The sequence below is a fragment of the Chionomys nivalis genome, chromosome X (genome assembly GCF_950005125.1).
Source record: "Chionomys nivalis chromosome X, mChiNiv1.1, whole genome shotgun sequence".
NCBI classification, from domain to species: Eukaryota; Metazoa; Chordata; class Mammalia; order Rodentia; family Cricetidae; genus Chionomys; species Chionomys nivalis.
The window spans coordinates 131,576,555-131,594,553 of NC_080112.1; the positions used below are offsets into that span (position 1 = coordinate 131,576,555).

At 41.5% G+C, this 17,999-nt stretch overlaps 1 pseudogene; it reads left to right on the top strand.

Annotated features, from left to right (window-relative positions):
- Nucleotides 1-7,031: 7,031 nt before the first annotated feature.
- Nucleotides 7,032-8,251, top strand: LOC130868000 (beta-arrestin-2-like; annotated as a pseudogene).
- Nucleotides 8,252-17,999: the final 9,748 nt, after the last annotated feature.

Here is a 17,999-nt window from a genome sequence, read left to right on the forward strand (position 1 = left end):
AGGCAGAAGGAAAGCCAGGACATTGCTACTAAAATTATGAGAAGAAAGAGTTTGAACAGCTAGTTAGTGTTAGTGTGCTTAACATCACTGGAATTATACAGGCAAAATGGTTCAAAAGATAAGCTTTGCCTGGCAGTGGTGGCACACGCCTTTAATCCCAGCACTCAGGAGGCAGGGGCAGGCAGATCTCTGTGAGTTAGAGGCCAGCCTGGTCTACAGAGCTAGTGCCAGGACAGACCCCAAAGCTACAGAGAAATGCTGTCTCAAAACACCAAAAAAAAAAAAAAAAAAGATAAGCTTTATGTGGGATATATTCTACCACAAAAAAAGGAAGAGTAAGCGATTGACTGTGGTACATGCTGGTGAAAGGCAGTAAGTAAGGTAGGTATCTGCTGAGCACTGACTATAGGACAACCCCACATCTCAATTCTGAGTGATTAGACCCCAGATTCAGTCATCAATGCCGGAAGCTAAGTCTAATTGTTACTATTGAGGCAATGGCAATGGCATCCACTTAGGGATTTAGATAACACCTTACAAGACAGGGGGTTGCTTGCCTTAGCAAAGGTTTTCCAAGGCCCCAGAATGTCAACAGTGCCAAAGTTGAGAGGCTCTGGGATGTGGTGAGATGAGGATCACTGATGAAATCAGAAGAGTGATTCTGTGGAGAGGTAGAGGAGGAAGTATCATTGGAATTGAAGCAGCGGAGGCAACTCTTTCGTGGAGAATGGTTCTCAATAGGAGAAATTGGTAGTTAAACAAGGCTTGGGGGGTTAGAAGGCATTCTCATTTTAAAGATGGGAGATATGTCCATTTGTTTCTATGCTGATGGGAACAAACCAGCAAGAAGATAAATGATGTGAGAGAAAGAAGGGAAGACATATGGTGCTAAGTTGCTAAATTTGGTATGTAACAGTGGCTTGGCATGGGGTGAGGGGAGATCAGGATGTATATCAGTTGATAAAGGGTTTGCCAAGCATGCTTGATGTCCTGGATTCAGTTCCCTGCACTGCATAAATTGGACATGGTTTAATAAGTCTATTCCCAGCACTCCAGATGTGTCTCAAAAAACTTTTAAGGATGGCTTGGTCTTGGAATAAGAATGGTTATTCATTGAAGAAAATCAAAGAAAGCAAATGGGTAGAAAAAGAAAAACTGTTCTCTTCATGCTTCTGAAAATAAAGTCATCAAATTTCTAAGATGAGTTATTCATCTAATTTTTCATACCCATCAACTGGACTACACATGTTTTCTGTGCCTCATGCCTTCCTATCCATTATCAAAGCTCTCAGCAATAAACTCAATGTCTAAAAAATACAAGCACTTCACAAATATCTGTGGAATCCATGCATGGTGGCAGCACTTGGGGTTGGAGGTGGAGGTGGCGCTGAGGCAGAAAGATCCTAAGTTCATAGCTAGCCTGTACTACATGGTGAGTTCAAGACCATGTCTTAAATGTGTATGTGTAATGAATGAGTGAGAGAAATATCACTTATTGCACATTTGAAGTAGAAAATATCTTTCTACTGGACATCTCTTATGTATGGAAGGATGTATATTATTTATGTAAACATATATATATGATATGTATGTTGTATATATATGAATGCATATACACAAAGATTGTATTTATTTTTTAATAGCATTTTTGTTAATTTCTTTGTTTGTTTCATCTCATTGTATAGTCCAGTTGGCCTAAAGCTTGTTGTTCAGTCCAGGCTGACCTGAAATTCATAACCCTCTGACCTCAGACTCCTGAGTACTGGAATGATGGCGTGTAAAGCCCTCACACCTGGTGTTGAGAAACTATTTATTATCTACTCCTGGAAAGTTAAGCATTTGTGATAGCTTCCGATCATCCTCTCATGCCCTTATATGAGTCCCTCCCTCAAATGCAGGCTTGCCCTGGTCATTCACTTACAATGAATGGAATATGGCAAAAGTTATGGAGAACCATTGTAGTCTAGATTTAAGACTGTTATCCCAAATTTTGAGTCTTGATGCAATGCCTCATTCTTTCACATGTTCTGATGAAGCTACTTGGTCTGTTTTGGTCCATCCCATGGGTAGGAGCACTCAGAAGGAAATTATTCCCCTGACTAGCAGCCATCGAGGATCTAAAGCCTACCAGCAATCGCATGGATAAATCTGGAAGCAGATTTTTCCCCATTTGAGTCTTGAACTGACTGCATCCTCAGGCTATACTTTGACTATACCCTTACCAGCACCAGAACCTCAAAGCTCTAGGATACAAGGTTTCTGTTTCAGGAGGTTAATTTACCCCTCATTGCACCTTATTTGCAAGGTGTTTGAGATTATAAAGACTTCTGTATGCTAATTTCATTCAGTTCTTCTGATGGTCCTTTCTAAAACCAAACTTTTGCTTTGTAAAAATAAAGTTTTTGGAAATAAACTTGTTTTCCTATCTACTTAACTTAAAAAATCCAAAAAAGAAAGATTGAGCTGGAGAAAAATATAAATTAAATATGTGGTTGCCACAGATAAATTTTGGCAGCAATTTCTACCTCATCATGGCAATGGTGTTTTATTATGAAGATGTCCTAATAGAGCTCATTATGCTGGGCACTCAAGTAACTAGGCAGATCATTTTCTCAAATGTCTTCAAATCTCCAGGTAAACACACAAACCTGTAAGAAATCTGGAGTTGTGCTGTACTATCCAACTGGCAGGCCTATTCATCCAATTCCCTTTGTGGACCTGCTCCTCTGCCTCATGAGGCTCCTGAGAATGGAGGTCCGATTTCATTCTTTCATACTTAGCATCAGCCACATCACCTATTTAGCACAGAAAAGAAGCTCATTATAAAATTTTAATCTAGTCATTATTTTGTGGGTTTTAATCAAATTTTACTCACTTCCCCATGGGATACCGTCTCAGAAAAATAGAGTAGCACAGGAGGACTTTTTTTAAAAAAAATCCCTAGCATCAGTGTGAGGGGAATGCAAAATAGCTTTACTGATCTTTATGAAAAGGCATAATAATATATGTGTGTTTTGCAGGTTTTTTACACTTATTTATTTGCTCTCTCTCTCTCTCTGTGTGTGTGTGTGTGTGTGTGTGTGTGTGTTGGTGCATGTGAGTGTGTAGAGGTCAGACAACATCTTACAAAAGTTGTCCTCCTTCTGCTATGTGGATTCAAGGAATGAACTCAAGTCATTAGACTGAGCAGCAAGTGTCTGTACCCATTGAACCATCTCCCTAGTCCCATAATATATACCTTTTAAAGACAGAGATTATATTAGTCTGCTTTGTGTCAGTATCACATAACACCAAAGGTTCAGGAGTTGATAAAGAAAAAGGCACTACTTTATAGTTCTGAAGGCTGAAACGTGTAAGGTCAGGATGTCAGTTGGTTTCATGTCTGCTGAGGCTATTCTTTTCTTCCCAAACCTAAACAATGTCTGCATTTTCCTTTAGATCCTCATACAGCAAAGGACAGAAAGGCAAGAGAGTTAAAATAGGAGCCGAATTTGCCCCTTCTATATGCATGTTTGTGTGTGTGTGTGTGTGTGTGTGTGTGTGTGTGTGTGTGTGTGTAACTTTTGCTGGACCTCACAGCCAGAGTTAATAACACACCTTGAGGTCACTTAAGACTTAAACACTATCATCCTACTGCTTACTCAAACTGTTTGTTTAACCTGCTTTTAAAGAAGCAATGTAACTACCATCCTTACCTGTCTTGGATTTCCCTTGTGATGAACTTTTACCAATTAAGCTAATGTATAGCTGTAATCTAAGTTATATACTCTTCCATGCCCCTGACCCAGATAATGCATGTGTATCATTTACCGAAAGCAGCAAATACAGAAGTGGAAAGCAACTTCCTAAAGTCTACCATAAATGTTGAAAGCAGCCACTGTGGATATTGGTTGGTAAACAATGATGTTTGTTGTCTAGGTCAGTTGAGATCAGTTGGAGCCAGTGACTTAAACCCTTATAAAACTCTTGTTAAAGATTTCTGTAAAGTATCCCATTCCTTCCCCCACGTGATGGTTTCTATGATGGTCAATAAACACAGAGAGAAGCCCTTTGTTAGGGACACAGACAGACACCACTCCCACAGCAGTAACACACAAGACAGCGTTTAGACAGGCACAGATTTAAATCATACAACAAACAGAGGATGGAAGACCCAGGGAGCATAAAGTAGACAATTCAAATCTGGACTCACTCTTGGTTAAATGACTCCAAAGGGAAATACTTTTATTATTTCTTCCCTCAAGTGCTTTTATTTCTTTCTTAATGTGGCACCCATGTATTAATGCTGATGTGGAGTTAATCACTAATGTTTATAATCCACATCTTCCTCCATCCCATTTGTTGAATGCAAGGTCTCTCAATCGAACAAGGAGCTCACTGATACACTAGTCTTGCTAGCTAGCTGATTACTCTGTCTCCACATACTAGAGATGGTATATATAGAAGATAGATAGATAGATAGATAGATAGATAGATAGATAGATAGATAGAGATGGTCTAACCCACCCAACATTACAGGATTCTAGAGATTCCATCTCTGGTCCCGATGCTTCCTATGGCAAGCACTTTAACCACTGAGCCTGAAATCGACCTTTTGCAGTGGCACTGATCCTACCTACCCATGATGTTGTAGCTTTCATGGTCTCATTATCTCTTAGAAATAACACCTCTTTCTTTAAAAAAAAATTGAGATAATGTATAGTCACTTGAATGAGAATGGTCCACATTTATTTGAATGTTTGGTCCCCAGTTGATAGAACTGTTTGGGAAAGATTAGGAGGTATGACCTTATTGAAGGAGGTGTGTCACTGAGCATGGGCTTTGAGCTTTCAAAAGCCCAAATGATTCTCATGTGGCTCCCTCTCTCTGCCTCTTAGTTGTGGATCAAGACGTGATCTGTCAGTTGTTCCTTCACTCTGCCATCAGGGACTCTAACCATTTGAAACCACGAACCAAATGAAACAATTTCTTTTATAAATTGCTTTCTTTTGTCATGCTGTTTTATCACAGCAGTAGAAAAGTAACTGACACAGGGTTTCACATAACTCGGGCTGGTCTGAAACTCAATGTGTAGCCAAGGATAACTGCTGATTCCCATGCCTCCACCTCCTGAGTGCTGGGCTTACACGGTGTATGACCATGCCTGATTCATTCAGTGCTGTGAATTGAAGCAAGGCCTTATGTGTTTTAGAGGGACACTCTACCAACTGATCTATATCTCTAGCCCAAATTCTACTTCTTAATAAAGTTATAATTAGCAATCAAAGTTCAACAAGAGTGATGGATGGGACAAATGTTTGGACAATAGCAGATACTATTCGTACTATTAAAAGTACAATAATGGGAATTTTCAATACTATAAAAAAGCAAACTTGCCATATAGCAAAAAGCATCCTACAGTTATGTCTGATGGCAAAGCCACACTGACCACTGCTGTCTGTTGATGAGGTTCTAAGGGTGGTTACACAAGTTGTGCCATGAACAGACTGACATAGGACAACCAATGGAGCTCTGGGCAGAAGCCTTGGTGGGAGAATGCATGAGGGTATTAGAAGTGGAGTCATACTTCCTGCCTGAAAGAAATAACACAAGTTAGAAGGAAATCTCCAGGATTTTAATTAATGATGCTGTTTACATTTTTTTGTTGTTGTTTTTTTAGCTACAGTGAAACTTTTCCGGACATTGTTGTAACATTTATTACAATATTAATTACTAAAATTTCTATTTGTCATTTAGAAAGAAAACAAACTAGGGCTAGAGAGATGGTTCATCCAACAAAGGTGCTTGCTGCCAAGCCCAGTGACCTGAGTTCAATTCTTGGGACCGACATGGTGGAAGGAGAGAAGAGATTCTAGCAAGATGTCCTCTGACCTCCACACTCATGCCAGGGCACACATAGACTACACCTTCCTTTTAATATTCTGGAGAAAGCAACTGCCTGTTAAGTCAACAAATATTGTGCTAGCTTCCAAGACAGAGCTGGTACAGAACCCCCTCCCCCTTTTCTTGGTTTTTCAAGACAGGGTTTCTCTGTGTAACAGTCCTAGCTGTCTTGGAACTAGCTCTTGCAGACCAGGTTGGCCTCAAACTCACAGAGATCCACCTGCCTCTGCCTCATGAGTGCTGGGATTAAAGACGTGAGCCACCATCTCCCAGTCAGAAGACTCTTTCTGAATACATTACAATGAAAATCGAAATTAATCACAGCTTTTAAAAACTTTTTTACCTGGAAAAAATTAAAATTAGCTCAAAAGTTCTTGAGAACATTTTCAATACTATATAGCAAAAAGAAACGACAAAGGAAGAACTATCAGTACTTACAGTCTACAGATAAATGGGAGCTCGGAGAAAAGTTCTGTCATAAATAATTAAAGAAGAGTAAGAAAATTTCATTAGGCATCCAGCTGAAGAAAAGAGGAGAGAAATTAATTAAGTCTAAAAATAAAATCAGAATTAAAACAGTATTATTAACAAATAAATCACCCAAAATGTGTTTAAGAACAACGTGAGTAAATAACAAGTCAATGTAATTAAGGGAAAAATAGGTGATCACATATCTACAAAATGAAAAATGAAAAATTGGAAAGACCTACAGAAACCACAGATGAAAGGGTCTGAGGACAGTAAGAGACTATTTCACAAAACACCCTGCAAATACATCTGTAAAACAAAACAAAACAAGGCTAAGATTATGTACACAAAACCAACATTACCAAAAACTGACCCCAAAAGAGATATTTTAAAATTTAAATAAATAGGGGCCTGGCAAGATAGCTTATGAATCATTGCTGCTCTTCCAGAGGACCTCGGTTTCCAGAACCCACATCAGGCTGCTCACCATCATCTGTAACTCCAACTCCAGGGGATCTGATGCTATCTTACAGCCTCCAAGGGCAATGGAGCAGACATGTGCAGGCATGCACATGCATACATGTATGCACACAGAAATAAAAAATAAATTTAAATTTAGAACTTAGAAGAAGGCTGCGAGCCAGCCGCGAACCGCGGGCGGAGGGCGACGAGCGCGCACCATGGGGGAAAAACCTGGGACCAGGATCTTCAAGAAATCGAGCCCTAACTGCAAGCTCACCATGTACTTGGGCAAGCGCAACTTTGTAGATCACCTGGACAAAGTGGATCCCGTGGATGGTTTGGTACTTGTGGACCCTGACTACTTGAAGGACCGCAAAGTGTTTGTGACCCTCACCTGCGCCTTCCACTATGGCCGAGAAGACTTGAATGTACTGGACCAGTCTTTCCGCAAAGATCTGTTCATCGCTACGTACCAAGCCTTCCCCCACCATGCCCAACCCACCCTGGCCCCCCACCCTGGCCCCCCACCTGGCTACAGGGCCGACTGCTGACGAAGCTGGATCAGCATGTCCATCCTTTTTTTTCACAATACCCTAGAATTTACCCTGCTCCATCACCCTGCAGCCAGGACCAGAGGACACAGGGAAGGCCTGCGGAGTCGATTTTGAGATCCATGCCTTTTGTGCCAAATCACTAGAAGAAAAAAGCCACAAAAGGAACTCTGTGCGGCTCATCATCAGAAAGGTGCAGTTTGCTCCAGAGACGCCCAGCCCCCAGCCCTCAGCTGAAACTACACGCCTCTTCCTCATGTCTGACAGGAGGTCCCTGCATCTAGAGGCTTCCCTGGACAAAGAGCTGTACTACCACGGAAAGCCACTCAATGTCACCGTCCATGTTACCAACAACTCCGCCAAGACCGTCAAGAAGATCAGAGTCTCTGTGAGACAGTATGTCAACATTTGCCTCTTCAGCACCGCACAGTACAAGTGCCCTGTGGCTCAGCTTGAACAAGATGACCAGGTTCTCTCAGTTCCACATTCTGCAAGGTGTACACCATCACCCCGCTGCTCAGCGACAACCAGGAGAAGCGTGGCCTCGCCCTGGAGGGCAGCTCAAGCATGAAGACACCAACTTGGCTTCCAGAACCATAGTGAAGGAGAGAGCCAACAAGGAGGTGCTGGGAATCCTGATGTCCTGCAGAGTCAAGGTGAAGCTGGTGGTGTCTCGAGGCAGGGATGTCTCTGTGGAGCTGCCTTTTGTTCTCATGCACCCCAAGCCCCATGACCACATCACCCTTCCCAGACCTCAGTCAGCACCCCGGGAAACAGATGTCCCTGTGGATATCAACCTCATCAAATTTGATATTTTGTTCGAGGACTTTGCCCGGCTTCGGGTGAAGGGGATGAAGGATGACGACTGTGATGACCATTTCTGCTAGGAAAAGAGGCTGGGAGAGGTAATGGGAGGACCAAGGTCCCACTGTCATTTCAGGTGTGGGGTCCCAGCCTCTCCTCCTCCCTCATCTACCCAGGATTCACAATGGACCCATGACTTGTTGAAAGTGGGCATTATGCCTTCAGCACTGCTGCCTTGGCCCTGCTCCCTAGGGTGGCAAGCTGTGTGCACACCTGAAGTTTTGGGAAGGAAACACTGAAAATGAGGAGTGATTGTAGAGAAAAGTAGTAGAAAGAACTCCCACATTCCGCCTCGTACCAACCCGCCCCCCAAGTCACCACTTCTGCCTCCCAGTCCTTGAAGATGAGACTTTGCTGGGGGAGAGGGTGAGGCTGTTTCTTTGTTCCTGAGCACAGGGAAGAAATAAACCTTTGAATAGGCCTGAGTGTGAAAAAAAATTTAGAACTTAGATTTTTTGCAAAAGAATTCAGGTTGTTGATGAGTTTCAAAGCCCTGCAGGTGTCATTAACAAATTCTACAAAGCCTTTAAAGAAACTCTCCCAGTGATGTAAGAAGTTGAACAAGAGAAGTTCATTCTCCAAGGGTGTTTTAGGTAGGCATGGTGTCAAGTAGCGCCAAGCCTGAAAACAGATAAAAAGTAAATCTACTTCAGTGTTCATTTCTTCTCTGCTACTTAACAGATTTGTTATCCTAGATAAGCGACAATGTCTCTTTCTTTATAGGTAAGGGACTTCTCTGCAAGTCAAAGACCATTGTGTGGAAAACAGAGAAGTCCTGAGTGAGTATGTACTGTTGACATGGCCCAGCCATGACCAGGACCCTAATGCCTCGGATCCATGGGAACAGCAAATCCATCCCTGAGTCAGGATTTGAAGAATGGCAAAGCCTTCCTCTAGTCCAATGGATATTACAATTGATTAGCCTTTACATAAAACCAGTATAAGTAGAAACTGACAACCATAGCTTCCTTCTCCAGGATGACTGCAACCAAAGACTGTTCTCCTAAGAGACCCCCTCTTTGTTCAGCTGTATATATACCATGAACACGCCTTCTCAATTCAGATGTATAAAATAAATGTGTTTAGTTTCTGGGCAGCTGCTGGCAGTATCTGGTGGAGCCCATGGCTCACGTGATCCCAGCTTTTCTGTAAGTGTGTCTGTGTGTCTGTCCTTTCTTGATGCACTTGTTACCCAGTCAGATCAACCTCAAAATCATGCAGGTTGTATTACCACTAAAAGGTACCATAAAGGGCACTGGCATGCACTATTGCCCAGTAATAAGAAGTGACATGTTTATGAGTATATGTGACACCCCCAATTTTAAAAAAAATGCTTAGAACTAGGAGGCTTTGCTTAAGATAAAGCACTGTATTGCAAAACTAGAAGAAATAAGCAAATAAAATTTGAGTTGCTATAACTTCATTTGTATAGAATACAGACTGGTGAGGCCTGAAGTGATTTGAGTTAAATTTACATATGCAAAAATATTCCCTTATATAATACACTATTTGCTGTCTCAATGCTCTAACCAAATGCCAAGAATCAGCTTAATGAAGGAAGAGTCTATTTTGGCTGCTGTGGTGATATTTGTGTTGTTTGTGCTTTAACAAATAAATCTTGCTTGAAGATCAGAGTGCGGCGCTAGATAGACACACTAGTTAGCCGTAGAGGCCAGGCAGTAGTGGCACACACCTTTAATCCCTAGCATTTGGGAGACAGAGGCAGATGAATCTTTGTGAGTTCAAGGCTACCCTGGGCTACAAAAGATTGAATCAGTCTAAAAGAGAAACAGAGCCAGGCAGTAATGGCTCACACCTTTAATCCCAGCACTAGGGAGGTGGAGAGGGGAATTAATACAATTGGACAGAGAGAGGAATATAACCCAGGAAGAGACAGGAGCTCAGGATTCAGTCTGTTTCATAGAGACAGCGTTCAGTCTGAGGACTTATAGAGACAGGATACCCCATTTGGTCTGAGGATTTTGTAGAGGTAAGAATTAGTGGTTGGTTGCTCGGCTTCTCTGATCTTTCGGCTTTCACCCCCTAGTACTGACTCTGGGTCTTTTTATTAAGATCAATTAGAAATAGCACTACAGGCTGCTAGTTTGAAAACAGTCCATCACAGTAGAATAAGCATGGTAGCAAGAGCAGTTCTAGCCATGGTGGAGGAGCATAAATTAGCTGGTCACACCTCGTTCTCCAAAAGCAAGCAGAGAGGGACAAATGCTAGTGTCCATCCACTTTCTCTTCTGTCCAGCTTTATTGAACATAAACCATAGGATGGTGCTGTCTGCAATCAGAGTGAGTCTTCCCTCTTCAGTTAATCCTCTTGGTAACAGCTTAACAGACACACCTAGAGGCATATCGCCTAGGTGGTTCCAAATCCAGCCAAGTTAACCAGAAGATTAACCCTCACACACTGAAGTCCTTAGCTTCGGAGACAGAACAGGACCAGAAATGTGGAATCAGACAAGGCTAAATATAGTGGAGTAGAAAAAGATTGGATTGTCTTGGTTACTTAGTGCCTCACCAAACACGGCATCTCACGTCTTCGAATCTTTGTTTCTTCATGTGCGAAGTTAGATTGATCAAACTAAGTACATGAGAGGGTACAGTGAGCACTCAGTGAGGATGCTTTTTATCCCTCCATTTTCTCCCAGTGTGTCACCTCACCCCTAGCCTCTCCTCCTCTCCTAGACACGTAGATCGATGCTTTGAATTCCCATGAACTTCTCTTCTGTGATGACTGTCACCAGGGCTTTGAAGAGCAATGGCTGGGTCGTGGGTGTAATTTGCATTTCTCTGTCTAGACATCCGGAGCTGAGCACAGCAGGGAGAAATCACACAAGCTCTTAGCTAGGCACTGCTACCCAGCCATCATTGCTGCGGCGTCTCAATTGGCAAACAGTAACAACCCTTGGTCATTCCACCTGAGCTTCTGCAGACTGCTCCCACATTCTCCTAAGAAACCATCACCACTCTCTCAAAGACATTATTTCATCAGTGACCCCTCACATTCTCAGCAGATGATAAAATCTCTTTCCTTGCAGAGAATGGTTTTTAACTCCCAGCCCAGGTTCTCCTTACGAACACATGTTTAGCCATCACTACCCTTAACTCACATCCTCCAGGTTCAGAAAGTGCTGGTTCTCGCTCTTGTTAAAAGTTGACTTCCACTTTAGCACTTGAGCACCTGACCCCATCCTCTTGTTGTACCCAGACTCCTGATCCGCCTGTCAGAACCTCTCTTCGAAGACTGTCTTATTTCTGGCTTCTTATCCTTAGCTAAAGAGATCCGAAAGTGCCTACCTTTCTGTTATTGCTCTTTGAACACTTGTCCATTCTCTTTTCCTTTGGCATCCACTTTTACCTCTCTCATCTTCCCCGCAGGCTAGTTCTGCTTCCTCGCTTCCCTTTATGTCTCAAACCACAACAATCTGGCTTTTATCGCTACCAAACTTTGTGACAGATACTAAGTATCCAACTGACATGCACAATAGACACATCCCATCCTTTATCTTACCAAAATACTCAGTTCCTTATATTTTTATTGGATTTGAAGACAAGATAACAAAGAATAGTAAAAAAAAAAAAAGATAGTGATTTTTAAAAGATTTGTTTTATTTTTTATAATTTTTGAAGATTTATTTGTTCTGTGTGTATGTCTGTTTACCACATGTCATCAAAGTGGTCAAAAGAAGGTGTCAGATCCCTTGGAACTTGAGCTAACAGACTATTGTGAGTTGCTATGTTGGTGCTGAAAATCCAACCCTAGTTCTCTGAAAGATCGACCTGTGCTCTTAACTGCTGAGGCGCCTCTCCAAAGCAATTTATTTCATTTTAAATTACGTGAATAAGTGTAATTTAGGGGAATTTGCATACAAGTACAGGTGTCTGAAGAGGCCAAAGTAAAGCATCAGATATCCTGGAGCTAGAGTTATAGGCTGTGATGTGACACCACGTGAGTGATGGGAACTGATCTCAGGCTGTCTGCAGGAGCAGTCTGTATTCTCAACCTCTGAGCTATCTTTGCAACTCAAAGAAACTGTGACATATGAAACAAAAACCTCCTGAATCCAATATTCAATAGGCATCACATCCACGTGATCCTTCCAGGAAGTTAGACATGCAAATAACAGAAGGCAGGAGGCTCGTTTTCACTATCAACCTGACTGGCTGTAAAGCCAACCAGAGATGTATCTAGAAAGGAATTTCTGTAAAGATTTAATTGAGGAAGACCCACTCTGAATGTGGGTGACACCACCTTCTCAACTTCATAACTCCATTCACAAAGTGACCAGCTACCTCATTTCCCAAGCCCGTACCTTTGTGCTTAAAAACTGAGCCAAAATAAATTTCTTCCCTCCAGTCACTTCTTTTGGGTGTTTTGTCATGGCAGTGAGAAAAGTAGCTAACACAGAAGCCATTGTACTCTGTGAAATTGAAGCAACTATTGTTATCAATTCAAGGATAGATCCTTTCAGTGATTGAGTATTGAAACTACCAATTATCTCCTTGTTTGTGACAATAACCAAATTCTATGTGTTCTTAATATTATCGAACTCCCGGGATCTCTCCTGATATTTTTATTTAAGTAATGGGAGGCCAGAATGGGAAAATATTAAAAAATATGAAGTATTTGGCAGTAATTGGCAGTAGCATTCTATGATGCCACCAACATTACATAATTTACTAAACATCCTATGAAACCATCTAAACACAAGGTTCTATAAAAAGAAAAACTATATGAAACTGGCAATAACCTCTAGAGCAATATGGAAATACAAACTAATAACACAGCCAAGATTCTGTCCACACTGTGTAAAAAATGAAAATCAATACATAGTTACATTCACTTGGGGCAAAGTTAATAACAGAAATGTAATTAAGGGAAAATATAATAAAAGGAATAGTTGTTTGCAAAAGTAAAACATAAATAAATAAGCCAAAAGTGTCTGGGACTGGAGAGATGGCTCAGCAGTTAAGAGTACTTGGTACTGCTGCCAGAACCCACATCAGGCAGATTACAGCTACCTATAACTCAGATTTGATCCAATACCCTCTGGACTCTGAAGACACCCACATACATGTAAATAAAAATAAAATAAATCTCTCTTTTTTTGTTTGTTTTTTTTTTTGAGACAGGGTTTCTCTGTGTAGCTTTGGAGCTTGACCTGACACTCACTCTATAGACCAGGCTAGCATCAAACTCACAGAGATTTGCCTGCTTCTGCCTCCCGAGTGCTAGGATTAAAGCATGCACCATCACTGCCCGGAAAAAGTAAAATAAATCTTTAAGAAATAAAAATTTCATTCTTAGGCAAGCCACTTAGATATACATAAGAGGAAAAGTGGTGTCATGAACCGTCATACTGTGATATCCAATGAAGAAAGCCACGGGAGTTCTCCGTAACATGAGCAAAGGGCTTACCCAAAGAGATAAGGAAGACAGGTGCTAGGTAACTCTATTCTCAAAGGATAGTCAAGGCTCTGAATAGGATTGACTGATACTGCCCAGACCATTTGTAACGTCATATGGATGTGGACCAGACAAACTGAATGCCAAGGTAACAAATGGACTATGGCATATAGCAGAATTGTTACCGAAGGGGAAGACTCAGAGTAGGATGTCTACAGCTCCTGGGAATTTCTAACAGAAACCAGGCAAAGTGAATGGCAAAAGTGAGTTCAGGGTTAATGCTCAAGAAGATATTGAATGGGAAGCCAGAAGAGAGGTGCTTGTGCAACATACCTTTGTGTTAGAGTCTAGCAGGATGCAAACACTCACCTTTCACATCTAGAATACTGAAGACTATTCCCCGTCCCATACCTCCATTTTCTCCTCTCCTCCCCCCTCTCTTTCATTTGTCTCCTTTGTTTCACTTCTACTACTTTCACTTATGTATATATGCATAATTTTATATTGCTATATAAAATCCAGGAGCTACAAATGAAAGAAAACATACCACATCTGTCTTTCTGAGAACGGCTTAATTTTCTTAATACAATTATCTCCAGGTACAATAATTTTCCTGCAAATGACATAATTTTATTCTTTCATGGCTGAAAAGAATCATTGTGTATATAAACCACACTCCCTTTATCCATTCCTCTGCAGTTGGACACATAGGCTAGTTCCCTAACTTAGTGTTGTCAATAATGCTATAAATAAACATAGATATGCATTATTGCCAGGAATCTAAACTAGTTCAGCTTCCATGGAAATCAGGATGTAAATTTCTCAAAGTTTATATTCTCAGGGCTGGTGAGATGCTCAGTGGATAAAGTGTTGGCTGCATAAGCACGAGGACCTAAGTTCGAATCCCCAGCATCCATGTATGAAAGCTGGGTGTAGTGGTATGGACTTGGAAGGTCCTGGGTTCAGTAGCAAGTCAGTCTAGCAAATTGGTGGGTTCCAGGTTCCATGAAAGACTTTTTCTCCAAAAATAAGATGGAGATTAATAGAGGATGATATCTGATATTGAGCTCTGGCTTCCACAAGCATGCATACGCCAGAGGGAGGTGAGAGACAAAGTTCATATTCTCAAGACCTGTGGATTAAAGTGTTTAATAAATGACATAAATAACAGGTAGGAATCTGAGAGGAAAGAAATATACATCTACCCACGGGAGACTTGAAAGAGTCCCTGTGTTATAGGAAGAGGCAGAAAAGAAGGGATATGAATATGGGCCTTGATTGGTGAAGATGTCCCGAATCCACAAATCTCTTTTTGCTACCACCAAGGATAGTTTCTTGAGAAGTTCAGATCCATGGTGTCCCCCCAGCCTCAGAGGATGGTCCCATCTCTGTGTCCCTGAAGGGTTAGAATGCAGCATGAGCCACAAGTACTAGTCTCCCATATGAGAAAAAGTCAACACAGGAACTCACTGGAACATGGTAAAACTTTCAGTGACCAGTTCCTTAAAGATAACCGAGTCCTTCCCCCACCTCCCTGTCAGAAGCCATCAACTGTGAAGAGCTACACTTCATCATCTTTCTCACAATTTTTAAGGCATCTCTTCAATAACTTCCTGTCTAGACTGTTTCTTTTTGAGAAACTTTCAATGTCACTCATGCTCAACTATGAGTCTGCAATCATTAATAGCACTGCAAAAGAAGATTCTTTGCAAACAGCATCATGGATGATAGACATCCACATGGCCTCAACAGCAGCATGGACCATAGACATAAACACAGTCTGCAACAGTGCAGACCATGGATACCAACATGGCCTCCAGGGGACTCATGAACCATGGAAGTTTTTAAAGGAGCCCCAATCCAGAAAATGAACTGTTCTCTGTCTTGGACATCCTGCCATTGCTAGGAGACAGGGCGATGATGCTACTGGGCAGAGACTTCTCGAGCACCAGGCTTGCTGCACACCACCCTGCCAGCCCTAAGCTCCTATGCAGCTCCTCTCCACTGTCTTTCTCACCTCTCCATGGCACATTTATTCATCAAAGTGGCATTGCAAACTAAAATGTGTCACACAGTACATGTTTTTTTGCCCAAACAGCTTTACATACAAATACTTATGCAATGAGTCATTGGTGTGGTTCAATGTCTCTAATTTCCGAAGCACCATCTCTGAGACTCATCTTAGATATCCTGTTGTTACTCAAAGTCAGGCTGATCTTATGCCTGGGCAGGACTTCTGGAGGCAGGATCTATGAGAGCTCCAGGCATCTGCTCACCTTTCTGACCTTTAAAATCTTCCTATGAGACCTGATTTTTTTTAGTTGTTCTAGAGATACTTAGGTCTCTGCGGAATCCTCCTCTGCCACCACATCTCCCCTCAGAACCTCTGTGGGTCTCTCAAGCTCCTCAGAGCTGCTCCATAGACTCAAAGGTGCTGGTGGCTGCCGCCATCTTGAACTGATCTCTTGAAGGGACACTTTCAACTGACCAAGCTGAGATTTCCAATACTCTGGCAAAAAAAGAAAAATGAACCAGGGGAACGGGAGAGAACAACAAAAACAGATTCCTCGAGACAATGAACAGCTATTTTAGGTCAAATTGGGTTAACAACTTGATGAGGAAATTGGAGATGAAGACTAAAAATACAGGCATCCATCTCAATGCTCTGTCTTAAAAGCTCTTCATAATCTTCCCTAAAGGAATCAAGACTGAAAATGAGACACAAGTGTATTGTTGCATACTACATGGGGCTAATTCTGTTGAGACTCAAGAGCTGTCAAAAATGCAGTAGAAAACAGTAGATGCTACTTAAGTCTTTCCAGGGAGATTGTGTGCTTTTGTGCCATTTGAAGATGCTTGTCTTCACAGAGTCATTTTATATTAATCACCATCTATGGTGCTGACCTTTTTTTGCAGTATATGCTCCTCTCAAGCAGGATCTTCACCAATACTTAGTCCAGAACCTTAGCCTAGGGAATGATGCTGTCCACAGTTAAGGTGGGTCTTCCCACCTCAACTGATCTAATCTAGCTAATACCTCAAAGGCATGCCCAGAGGTTTGTCTCCTAGGTGATTCTCCATCTTGTTATGTCAGCAATCAATATAAGCTGTCACATGTGCTTTCCCTCATGGCCTTAAAGTATGCATAAGAAGCCCATTCACCGTGAGCTTTTTGTGTACACCAAGGGCCCAAGCAAACAGGTACACAAGAGAGGAGTCAGGTAAGAGGCACCTCTAAAACATCCCTCTCTTCTGCGTGTGGCATTCATGCTGAATCCACCTCAAATATTACTCACATTAGCTTCTGAACTTGTGTGTACTATCTTTACTTTTTTGTGAATTTTGTAATTCATAGAAATATCACATAAAGTCATAGAGTTAGCACAAATACTATGTTATGAAAACTGGATCCCTTCAGAAAGATGCAGTAGATGCCAGTTGCTTCTTTTCAAGAATTTCTATTGAATTAGACATAGGTGGTAGAACGATAAAAAGAGTGGGAGTACCAAAACAATCTCAGTGGGTAACTGATTAAGATCGCCTCCCTGGAGTCTCCCTTTTCACTTATGAAAATCCTACACGTAAAAGACACCCACACCCATGCATACACAATGGAAATCACCAGGCCCTACATCGTGGCTAGATTATTCAGCTATGGCTTTTACGATAAAAGTTTACTCACCTGCTGTAAATATGAAATCATTTTCTTATGGGCTAGCTATCACAAAGTCTTCTTTGGCAGCCCCCTCAGGAATACATTCGGATAGCAAAATTTTGCAAACACATTTAATCATAAAAGCCATCACATCCCATGTTTTAAAGATAGTCTGGATATAGCATCGATCCTTTGCTTATTCAAACGCTCCTTATTCACACATGGCTCAAATATTACCTTGTTTTTCTATCTGTATAGATACATCCGGTGTGAGGATAAATGAAAGGGACAAGAAAAGGCACCCTGGCCTTTTTACCCAGGAACATGAGCCTCTCGTGTTGGTTGATTGTAATTACACATGTATATGAACATGAGTACATAGGTGAGGGTCTTGATAGACCTTGCATAATAGACTCTCAATCCTCAACAATTCCTTTGGGAATAACCAAAAATCCATCTCCCATCCTGTATCTCTTTCCCTCACCTGGGTTTCAGCGGGGTTTGGGGATGGGGGTGGTAAGTTGAACATCTAACCCTGAAATATGATCAACCTTTTTCCTGAAAATATCACCCAATGGTTCAGAACATCTGTTCTCCAATAAGGAAAAAAGATATTACCTTTTCCTTTGTTCTATTTTCTGTGTTTATAATAGAATATTCAACAGTGGGTAATTATAAAGAAAATTAACAGATTTAG